At 38.3% G+C, this 11,024-nt stretch overlaps 1 pseudogene; it reads left to right on the forward strand.

Moving 5' to 3' along the window:
* Positions 1-3,374: 3,374 nt before the first annotated feature.
* LOC131749980 (BUB3-interacting and GLEBS motif-containing protein ZNF207 pseudogene) lies at positions 3,375-4,730 on the forward strand (annotated as a pseudogene).
* Positions 4,731-11,024: the final 6,294 nt, after the last annotated feature.

Here is an 11,024-nt window from a genome sequence, read left to right on the forward strand (position 1 = left end):
AGAAGAAGGAAGAAGGTAAGACTGGATGGAAATCCAGATCTACTTGGACAGAAATAGTGCAGAAGCAGAGGAAAATCCAGGGAGTACACCTGCTCACTAAGACTGTTTACGGACTAGTCTGTCTTCAGCACCTTGGTTGAGAGAAAACTAAAAATAACCATAGGGCAACCTGTGATCCCAGCCAGCTTCCAGAAAAGATTCTATCCCTAACCAGTAACAAAACTTACCTCTAAATTTTACTCTCTTATTGTTCCTTTACCAACCAACATCTCGTGAGGAATTCAGAACATTAGATGCTAGAACAACATGGAACTCTTTGTACTGACTTTCCTCATTGCTTTTAACCTAAAGCTTTGGGTGGAATAGGTGGGTGGGTATATTTGTTGAGTACCTACCATATGGTAGACAGAATGACAGACCTTTACGTATTTTATTTGATCTTCATACTAATATCGTTATCTCCAATTTACTGAGGTTCCTGGACTAACTTGAGTAAGACACACAACTAATATGCATCAAGACAAGGATTTAAATTCCCTTCTCTTTGGCTCCAAAGGTCATAATTTTCTTGCCACCAAAGTATGTGTATCTTCCTGGTCCCTTAGCACAAACACTCCCCAAACTAATTTCAGATCTCCTCTTGCCATCTCTCAATACTCATTTTCCCAATCAACTATTTTATTTCTTTTCATATCAATCGCTTCTTAACTTTCTACTTGTATGGGTATTTTCCTTCATTTTGACAAATTAGCATCTAAATGCCTTTTGATATTTAGGGTTTTCACACTTTCAGAGTGTGATTTGACAGGGGGAAAGCTGTCTCTCTTTGAAGAGCAAGTTGCCAGGCACTTGCTTATCAGACTTGCCTGCATTTAGGCCCAGGCATTATCTTTGGCCACAGCACTCGATACATGCATTCTGGTCTTTGTCTCAGGAGCTAAATGCGGCAAAAACCAAGGGCTTAGGTGGTTGCTTCCTGGCAGAGGTAGTGAAGGGAGAAGAATTTTCCACATCAACCCAGGTCTGAGATGTGGTTCTGGCCATTTCTCCTGGTATTCCAGCTCTCCCATCGATTTTAGCTGCCCAATATACTTACAATAAACTTATCAATATTTCTAGGCTTAATCCATCCTAAGTCAGTTTCTGTTTCTTAAAATGTTTAACTTGGGAGAGAGAGAGAGATGAAGATGGCAGAATAGGAAAAGGTGGAACTCACCTCCCCATAGGAACATATCAAAAATACATCTGCAAATGGAACAAATCCCACTGGAAATTGGCAGAAAAACTCTGTACACCAAGGTTGTAAGAAGGATCCACACACAATCAGTAGGAACAGAAGAGAAGCAATCATGTCAGGACCTGTGCCCTGTGAGGGGACACAGAGGAAAAGGGAGATTACACAGGTGGAGATCCTCCCGAGGGACTGGGCGGTTCCAGCCACATATTGGGCACCCCAGTCCTGGGGTGCAACACAGGGAAGGCTAGTCCCCTTGGCTGCCTGGAGGGCTGTGGGAATCCTGGACTCCACTCATGAGGAGCACACATGAGTTGGTCTGCTCCCGAAACAGGGCAAAGAGGACAGATTGAAACTGCTGAGGAGGCTGACTGGTTTCCCATGACATCCTCAGCGTGAGCTCTAACCTGAGCCAAGGGAATGCTCCAGCCTGTTTACTTCGTATCACAGCTCTACCACTGAGGAAAAGCGCTCGACCACGTGACACAGAGGCAGCTCAAATCTGAAGCAGCATCTGAGCAGGGCTGGGGCAGCCACTACTGGTGCTTGCATAAGCAGTGCATCAGAGGTAGCCCAAACTCTGTCTGCAGCCAAACCGCCACAGCCCCGATACATACAAAGAGCCCACACAGGCCCTGCCTGCACTGCAGTGCAGCTCCAAACCAGGGCAGGAGTGGCAGAGGCAAAGAGGAGAGATCAACTGTGAGGGACAAAGGAAACTCAGACCCAAAGTAGCACCTGAGTGGAGCAGGGCATACGCAGCTGGCCCAGGCACTGGCACTTGCATAGGCAGTGCATCACATGCAGCTCAGACTTCTGTATGTGGTTGGAGCACCACAGCCCATGCCCCAACACACACCAAGTGCTTCCATGGGCCCCACTTGCCCCAGCACTTCTCCCCTATGGGGCACGTTTGCTGGCGCTAGGAGGGGGGAGATCACACACTTAAAGAGAACAGAGAAAGTTTAGACCTGTCACTCAGGGCTTCTGCTCCAGCAACGAGGGATGGGCCCCTGCCCCCGATAGGGTGATGATGGCCACTGAGCAGAGGGGAAGCCCCAGCTCGCATCTAGTTCAAGCCATGGATCCCCCTTCTCCAACCTCACCTCCCACCAAGATGATAGCTGCCAGCAAAACAGCAAAGATATGGCTTAACGTTCACATCAAATTCAACTCTCCCACCAAAGCCACAGGACACACACAGACTGTACAGGGAGGCTCCCACATAAGGGCACACCTGCAAGATCTCAAACAGGGAACTGTTTCACCAAATTTTCTAGAGACAAAAAAGTTGAGCAAAATGAGAAGACAGAGAAATTGGTCTCATTTGAAAAAGCGAGAGAAAACCCCCTGAAAAAACAAATAATGAGAAATAGTGTATCAGGTAAAGAATTCAAAGCATTAGTAATAAGAATGCTAACTGAATTAACAAAAAGAATAGAGGAACACAGTGGAATTTTAATCAGTCAGAATTGAAGAATACAATAACTGAAATAAAAAATACATGAGAAAGGATTAATACAGATTAATTAATCTGTATCAGAGAAGGTGATACAGATTAATGCATAAGTAATCCAGAAGACAGAATAATGGAAATCATCCAATCAGAACAGCAAAAGGAATTTTTTTTTTAATGAGATCAATTTAAGAGATCTCTGGAATAACAAGTATACCAACATTTACATTACAGGGGCCCCAGAGGTGAAGAGAGAGAGAAGGGGATTGAAAATATATTTGACGAAAATATGGCTGAAAATTTCACAAAACTTTAGAAAACAGCTATGCAATCCAGGAAGCACAGAGGATCCCAAACAAGATGAGTCCAAACAGATCCACACTAAGGCATATCATACTTAAAATAACAAAAGTTAAAGATACAGAGAATTTAAAGGCAGCAAAAGAAAAACAAAGAGTCATATGTAAGGGAACCACCATAAGGCTATAAGATGATTTTTCTGCAGAAACTTTGCAGGCTGGAAGGGACAGGCATCATTATTGAAAGTGCTAAAAGGGAAAAACCTGGTTTTCCTGTGGGACACGGTGGTGGTGGTTGGGTCGGAAGAGTGAGTGACTCTTTGGCTAGTTTTTCCTGCTTGTTTTCTCCTCCCTTTTTTTTTTTTTTTTTTGTCAGTAGAGCACAGTTATGGGTCGCAAGAAGAAGCAGCAGCTGAAGCCATGGTGTTGGTATTGTAATAGAGATTTTGATGATGAGAAGATCCTTATACAGCACCAAAAAGCAAAGCATTTTAAATGCCATATATGTCATAAGAAATTGTATACAGGACCTGGCTTAGCTATTCATTGCATGCAGGTGCATAAAGAGACAATAGATGCAGTACCAAATGCAATACCTGGGAGAACAGACATAGAGTTGGAAATATATGGTACGGAAGGTATTCCAGAAAAAGGCATGGATGAAAGAAGATGACTTCTTGAACAGAAAACACAAGCAGAGAGTCAAAAAAAGAAGCAACCAGAGGATTCTGATGAATATGATGATGATGATGATGACTCTGCAGCTTCAACTTCATTTCAACCACAGCCTGTTCAACCTCACCAAGGTTATATCCCCCCAATGGCACAATCAGGACTACCACCAGTTCCAGGAGCACCAGGAATGCCTCCAGGCATACCTCCATTAATGCCAGGTGTTCCTCCTCTGATGCCAGGAATGCCACCACTTATGCCAGGAATGCCACCTGGAATGATGCCAATGGGTGGAATGATGCCACCTGGACCGGGAATACCACCTCTGATGCCTGGTATGCCACTGGGTATGGCCCTCCTGTTCCACGTCCTGGAATTCCTCCAATGACTCAAGCACAGGCTGTTTTCAGTGCCAGATATTCTTAACAGACCACCTACACCAACAGCAACAGTTCCAGCTCCACAGGCTCCAGTTACTAAGCCTCTTTTCCCCAGTGCAGGACAGGCTCAGGCAGCTGTCCAAGGACCTGTTGGTACAGATTTCAAGCCCTTAAATAGTATCCGTGCAACAATTTCAGAACCCCCAAAGCTTACATTCCCTGCATATACACAGTCTACATCTTCAACCACTAGAACAACAAATAGCACTGAAGCTAAACCAGCAACTTCAATAACAAGTAAGCCTGCTACACTTACGACAACCAGTGCAACCAGTAAGTTGATCCATCCAGATGAGGATATATTGCTGGAAGAGAGAAGAGCACAGTTACCTAAATATCAACGTAATCTTCCTCGACCAGGAGAGGCTCCAACTGGTGATCCACCCATTGGACCAGTTGGAGGTATGATGCCACCACAGCCAGACATCCCACAGCAACAAGGAATGACACCCCCAATGCTGCCTCATGGTCAGCATGGTGGTCATCATCAAGGCATGCCAGGTTATCTTCCTGGTGCTATGCCGCCGTATGGGCAGGGACCGCCAATGGTGCCCCCTTACCAAGGTGGGCCTCCTCAACCTCCGATAGGAATGAGACCTCCTGTAATGTTGCAAGGTGGCTGTTACTGATCTTACTTCATCCAGTCTAATAGGTTTGGAGATTAAACCTTTTCTCAACTTGTGCTGTTTATATAACCAGGCTTCTGACAATAAATCTTCATTGTGACTTTAACAAACATCATCTTCCCACATACCAGGAACTATTGGACATTTATTTTACATGTGAAAATTTATTTGGAATAATAAAGCAGGAACTTTTCCTGAAGTTGCAATTTAAAAAAATACAAATAAAAGGGAAAAACCTGCAACCTAGGATACTCTACCCAGCAAAATTATCATTTAGAACTAAAGGAGAGATAAACTTCTCAGACAAGCAAAAACTAAAAGAGTTAATTGATGTTAAACCTACTTTAGAGAAAAGTTAAAGGGTCTTCTCTAAGTGGAAAATAAAAGGCATTAACTGGAAGAATGAATCCACAGGAACAGAAAAATCCCACTAGTAAAGAAAAACATAGTAAAGGCTGAGGATTAACCACTTAAATAAGCTAGTACAAAGAATGAAAGAAAAAAAAAATTGTAAAAGCAACTATAACTAAAATACATAGTAAAGGGATAAATATGAAGATGTAAAATATGACATCAAAAGCACAAAATGTGGGGAAGGGAAATTAAAAATGTAGATCTTATACTGCTTACAAGAGACTCACTTCAGAACTAAAGACACACACAGACTAAAAGTAAGAGAATGGAAAAAGATATTTCATGCAAATAGAAATGACAAGAAGTTAGGAATAGCCATATTCGTCTCAGATAAAATAGACTAAAACAAAGACTATAACAAAAGACAGAGAAGGCATTATATGATGATAAAAAGATCAATACAAGAAGGGGATATTATACTCAATAACATATATGCACCCAATAGTGGAGGACTTATATATATAAAGCAAAGAAAAAAAGGGAGAAGTTAACAGTTACATAATAACAGTGGGGGAATTCAACACCCCCACTGACAGCAGTGGAAAGATTATCCAGACAGAAAATCAAAAAGGCAACTAAAGTTTTAGATGACACAATAGAGTAGTTGTACTGAATAGGTATTTGAGGACATTCCATCTAAAAACAGTAGAATATACATTCTTTTCAAATGCAAATGGAACATTCTCTAGGATAGATCACATGCTAGGCCTATCTATCATCTAAAGGAATTAGAAAAAGAAGAACAAACAAAGCCCAAACGCAGCAGAAGGGAGAAAAAATGAAGATTGGAAAGTAAATAAATAGAGACAGAAATATTTTAAAAATCAATGAAATCAAACCTTTGTTTTTGAAAAGACAAACAAAATAAACCTTTAGCCAGCCTAAAGAAGAAAAGAGAGAAAATTCAAACAAACAAAATAAGAAATAAAAAAGAAAAAATAACAACTGATGCCACAGAGACACCAAAAAAGCATAAGGGATTACTACAAATAGTTATATGCCAACAAACTGGACAACCTAGAAGAAATGGACAAATTTCTAGAAATTGTACCACCTGCCAAGACTGAATCAGGAAGAGACAGTCTGAACAGACTGATAACTAGACATGAAATTGAATTAATAATTTAAAAGACTCTCAGAAAAAAAATAGTCCAGAGGAATTCTACCAAATTTATAAAGAAGAGCTAATAACTTTTAGTCTCAAACTATTGCAAAAATTGAAGAGGGTGCAACACTCCCAAATTCAGTTTATGAGGTTACGTTACCTTAATTACAAGACTGGACGAAGACACTACAAAAAAGGAAATTACAGGCCAATATCTCTGATGAATACAGATGTAAAAATCCTCAACAAAATATTAGCAAACCGAATCCAGTGCTATATAAAAGGATCACATACCATATTCAAGTGGGATTTATTCTATGGGTGGTTCAACACTCACAAATCAATCAATGTGATACACCACATTAACAAATCTAAGGGAAAAACTCACATCAGCATCCCAACAAATACAAGAAGAAAAAAAAACGCATTGGTCAGAATTCAACATCCATTCATGATTAAAACTCTCATCAAAAAGACGCAGATGTAGAGAATGGACTTGAGGACCCAGGGATGGGGAAGGGTAAACTGGGATGAAGTGAGAGAGTGGCATTGATATATATATACACTATCCAAGGTAAAATAGCTAGCTAGTGGGAAGCAGCTGCATAGCACAGGGAGATCAGCTCAGTACCTTGTGACTACCTAGAGGGGTGGGCTACGGAGGATGGGAGGGAGACACAAAGGGGAGGGTATACGGGGATATATGTATATGTATAGCTGATTCACTTTGTTATACAGCAGAAACTAACACAACATTGTAAAGCAATTATACTCCAATAAAGATGTTTAAAAAAAAAACTCTCATCAAGATGGGTAAAGAGGGAACATATCTCAGCATAATAAAAGCCACTTATGACAAACTCATAGCTGATATCATAACAGTGAAAAGCTGAAAGCCTTTCTTCTAAAATCAGGAACAAAACAAAGACGCATATTCTCTCCACTTCCACTTAACATAGTATTGTATTTCCTTGACACAGAAATCAGACAAGAAAAAGAAATAAATACTATCCAAATTGGAAGGGAAGAAAACTGTCAATATTTGCAGATGACATGATACTCTATATCAAAAACGCTGAAGTATCTACCAGAAAACTATTAGAATAAATGCATTCAGTAAAGTTGAGGATACAAGATTAATATACAGAAATCTGTTGGTTTCTATAACTAAAAATGAACTATCAGAAAGAGAATGAAAGAAAACAATCCCATATAAAATCACATCAAAAAGAATAGAATATCCAGGAATAAACTTAACCAAAGAGGTGAAAGACATACTCTGAAAACTATGAAGTATTGATGAAGGAGTTTGAAAATTATACAAAGAAATGGAAAGATACACTGTGCTCTTAGATTGGAAGAATTAATGTTGTTAAACATATCCATACTACCAAAGCTATCTACAGATGTAATTCAATCCCTATCAAAATATCAGAACATTTTTCACAGAACTACAAAAAAAAATCTTAAAATTGATACGGAATGACAAAAGACCCTGAATGTCAAAACAATCTTGAGAAAAAAGAACAAAGCTGGAGGTATAACCCTTCCTGACTTCTGAATATATTTGAAAGTTACAGTAACCAAACTAGTATGGTACTGGCACAAAAACAGACACATAGATCAATGGAATAGAATAGAGAGACCAGAAATAAACCCACACACCTATGGTCAATTAATCTATGACAAAGGAGGCAAGAATATACAATGGAGAAAAGACAGTCTCTTCAGCAAGCGGTGCTGGGAAAGCCAGCCAGCCACATGTAAATCAATGAGTTTAAAACATTTCCTCATACCATATACAAAATAAACTCAAAATGGATTAAAGGCCTATATGTAAGACCCAAAACCATAAAACTTCTAGACGAGAACATAGGCAGAACACTCTGACATAAATTATGGCTATATTTCTCTGTGTTGTACAATATATCCTTGTTGCTTATATGTTTTATACAGTGTTTGTATCTCTTAATCCCATACCCCTATCTTGCCCCTCACCCCTTCTCCCTTCCCATTGGTAACCACTAGTTTGTTCTCTATATCTGTGAGTCTGTTTCAGTTTTGTTATATACATGTTTGTTTTATTCTTTAGATTCCACATGTAAGTGATAACAGAGTATGTCTTTTTCTGGCAGACATAATAATTTTATATGGATTATAACCTATGGAAAGACTGAATCACTACGATGTACACTGAAATACATATAATATTGTAAATCAACTATACTTCCTTTAAAAAAAAGAAAAAATGCAAAAAAAAATGAAAGATAAAGAACCTTTTAACTTAGACAGGGAGAGTATTTGTATAATCATAGCAGTCACTCAGTGGTAGTTATCCATCACAAAACTCCAAGTAAACATACATCACATTTGCAGAAGTACATACATCCAAAGACAAACACAGCATGCTGGAAGTCACCAGCTGATAAATAAGCACCTTAACTTCACTGTCTATATTCACTCAACGTTAGATGCCTACATCATAGTGCTATTTTAAAATTACATCAGCTCAATACACAAAAGATTATTGTGGTCCATTTTTTTGTGTGTGTGAAATCTACTGCTAACCTTTAGGTACTTACCAGTCGCATTTCCTTTACTGACAATCTCAACCACCTAATTTTCATAACCTAGAGAGTCACATGCCATGAAAAACTCTCTACTTTGGCCTCCTTCCTATACTTTCTCTTTCCCTGACTTTATGTGTGACCCTTTATATCATAACTTAGTGATTCCTCTTAAAAACGCTCCTCCAAGCTCACCTCCACTAGAACTCCATTTCTGATTTATTTTCCTAAACTTGAGATATTTTCCTAGACTTGGGATAAGTGATAAGTTATAAAGCAATGAATATTTATTGTTTCTTTCTGTACAAGTATCATACATCCCCATCTTATTGAACTTTTAAGTTGTCATTTGACTTACTTTGGTAATAGAATGAGAGCCCCAATGACATGTGTTATTTCCAGGTAGAAATTTTAAGAAAAAGACTGCTGTGTTTCACCATGTTTCTTTATTTCTTGGGGTTTTATTTTTCTGGCTGTGCCATGCGACTTGTGGGATCTTAGTTCCCTGACCAGGAATCAAACCTGTGCCCTTGGCAGTGAAAGTGTGGAGTCCTAACTACTGGAACTCCAGGAAATTCCCCACCATATTTCTTTTAACACAAGCCCAGCCATATTCCAGATAAGGGCTTCCTCCTCAAGTTGGATACTACAATGAAGACAACATGTAGCAGTATATATATATATATATATATAATATATATATATATATATATATATATATATATATATATACACACACACACACATACATAAGTTGACCTTTGAACAACACCAGGGTTAGGGCAACCCACCTCTGCACAGTCAAAAATCTGTGTATAACTCTACAGTTGACCCTCCATGTCCATGGTTCCACATCTGCAGATTCAACTAACCAGGGATCATATAATACGCATTTATTGAAAAAAATTTGCACAAAAGTGGATCTATGCAGTCCAAACCTGTTGTTCAAGGGTCAACAGGATAAATACCCTGAACAAGAAATGATCCTTTGCTCTTATAGGTCTGATATTTTAGCTTCATTCATTACCTAACTTGTCCCTACAGTTCCAAGTGATGAACGCCAAAGTGCTTCAATGCTCGAGAAAGACAAAAGTGTAGTCAAAGAAATAAAACCACAGAAAAAAGGATTTCTTATTGACATAAAAACAAAGACATAAAATTGTGAGGCAAAATGCAAAAAGCAAGGTATGAAAAGAGAGGGAAAGTAAATATTACAGAGAAATGCTGAAAAAGGAAAACAATGCCACTCAGAAAATACTCATTAGTTAATATGAGATCCATGCTAATGACAGTTAAATTTACTTTCATATTGTTTTAAAATTAAAAGTGAATTATAAATAAATCTAATTGTTAGAACAGAAGAGACGGCAGTTGTTTTCTTTACTACTGTTCAAGCAAGCCGGGTTCTCAAAAAATATTTAGAGATGAATTATTTCTCTGGCATGATCAGGCTCTGCCTTGACAAGTATTGAGGTTCTAAAAAAAGTATTTCTCAGAAAGCTATTTGTGACTTTATTATGTATTTTTCCTTTTTTGTGGGAGTTTTTTTTGTGTTGTTTGTTTGGTTTTTTGGAGGGGCAAACTATGGAATGGACAAGAAACACAGCTGTTCCTATAGTAATTAAGTAAGCCGAGAGAAGGAGTAAAAGTCTTAAATCTCAGATCCCTAAAGAAGTATGTATCAACTTCCACCAAAAGCAGAATGTAGAAGAAAATGTATAAGTGGGTGAAGGTGAGGATCCAACATGAATTTCTAAAGAAAGGAAAAATTAAAAGAGTTTGTTTTCAGTTTATTTTAAGAATAAGGCCCTATTCAACTAGCTATTCCTTCAACTTTGTTTAAATAAGAAAAATGGTAGTCCAAACACAAGAAGTCATGATCTCTTTCAGTATGAAGGTTTAGCTTTTCCACATTTTTCCTGATTAACATTGCTCATTATAAAATGTATAAAAAATGGAAAATTGGGGAAAAAGGAAGTAAATTACTTTACCACCCATAGATAACTTCTGATAACATGTTGGTCTATATTCTTCAAATGGCTTATTTATTTCCTTCCTCCTTTCTACTCCATTCATCAAAGAAAAATGGCTATATATAATCTTTTATAATCGCCATATTTTCTTTAACAAAAATCATGGAAAATATTTAATATATAATAGAGATTTACAGTATCAATTTATATAACTACATAAGTTATTATATATTTAAAA

This window comes from Kogia breviceps, chromosome 2 (genome assembly GCF_026419965.1).
Source record: "Kogia breviceps isolate mKogBre1 chromosome 2, mKogBre1 haplotype 1, whole genome shotgun sequence".
Lineage (NCBI taxonomy): Eukaryota > Metazoa > Chordata > Mammalia > Artiodactyla > Physeteridae > Kogia > Kogia breviceps.